Source organism: Nannospalax galili, unplaced genomic scaffold (genome assembly GCF_000622305.1).
Source record: "Nannospalax galili isolate Female #2095 unplaced genomic scaffold, S.galili_v1.0 scaffold680, whole genome shotgun sequence".
Taxonomy (NCBI): domain Eukaryota; kingdom Metazoa; phylum Chordata; class Mammalia; order Rodentia; family Spalacidae; genus Nannospalax; species Nannospalax galili.
In genome coordinates this window covers 3353105-3354658 of record NW_008348218.1, presented here as the reverse complement: position 1 = coordinate 3354658, position 1554 = coordinate 3353105, and positions in this window count along the sequence as shown.

Below are 1554 nucleotides of genomic sequence, written 5' to 3'. Positions count from 1 at the left end.
TGTTTTTATTACTATAGCTCTGTAATACAGCTTAAAATCTGGTATAGTGATCACCCCAGCATTGTTTTGAGTGCTCAGGATTCTTTTGGCTATCTGAGATCTTCCATATGACTCTTAGGATTGTTTTTTCCAATTCTGTGAAAAATGTCATGGGGATTTTGATTGGTATTACATTGAATCTATAAATGACTTTTGGTAGGATGGTCAATTTCACTATATTAATTTTTCCAATCAACGAGCATGGGAATATTTTATTTTTTTTTGCAGCTATTTTGAAGGGGAGTGTTTCCATGTGCTCTTTCTCTGATTGCTTATTATTGGTATATAGAAAGGCTACAGACTTTTGTAGGTTAATTTTGTAACCTGCCACTTTACTCAATGTGTTAATAATTTCTAGGAGTTTTCTGGTGTAAATTTGCATCTCTTAAAATAATAGTATATCATCTGCAAAAAGGGATAATTTGATCTCTTCTTTTCCAATTATTACTCCTTCAATTTCCTACTCTTGTCTTATTGCTCTTGTAAAAGTTTCAAGTGCTATGTTAAAGAGAAGTGGGGATAGTGGACAGCCTTGTCTGGTTCCTGATTTCAATGGCAATGCTTCCAGTTTTTCTCCATTTAGAATGATGTAGGCTGTGGGTTTGTTATATATGGCTTTAATTATGTTGAGGTATGTTCCCTCCTGTCCAATGCTCTCTAACATTTAAAAATAAATGCATGTTGAATTTTGGCAAAGGCCTTCTCTGCATCTATTGAGATGACCATATGGTTCTTGTCTTTGAGCCCATTTATATGATTTTTGACATTTATTGACTTACATGTATTGAACTATCCCTGCATCTCTGGGATAAAGCCAACTTGATCATGGTGGATGATCTTTTTGATGTGTGTCTGTATGAAGTTTGCAAGTATCTTATTGCAACTTTTTGCATCTATGTTCATTAAGGATATGGGTCTAGTTTTCTTTTTTGGTTGTATCTTTACCTGGCTTTGGTATTAGACTGATGCTGGCTTCATAGAAGGAATTTGGAAGTTCTCCCTCTGTTTCTACCTTTTTGAATAAATTAAGTAGTATTGGATATAGATCTTCTTTAAATGTCTGGTAGAGTTCTGCTGTAAATCCATCTGGTCATGAGCTTTTCTTAGTTGAGAAGTTTTGTATTACTGTTTCAATTTCCTTATGTGTTGTGGGTCTGTTTAAGCTGTTAATCTCTTTTTGGTTTAGTTTTGGTGTCTCCCATGCTTTTAGATACTTGTCCATTTCTTTTAGGTTTTCAAATTTAGTAGCATATAGGTTTTTAATGTTTCCCTTCTAATGTTCTGGATCTTTTTGGTGTCTGTTGTGATGTTTCCCCTTTCATCTCTGATTTTGTTGATTTGGAGGTGCTCTTTCTTTCTTTTGGTTAACTGGCCTGTGGTCTGTCAATCTTGTTTATCTTTCAAAGAACCAGCTTTTGGATTTGTTGATTCTTTGTATTGTTTTCTTTGTTTTGATTTCATTAATTTCTGCCCTGATTTTTGTTATTTCTTCTTGTCTGCAGGTTTTGAGTTTCA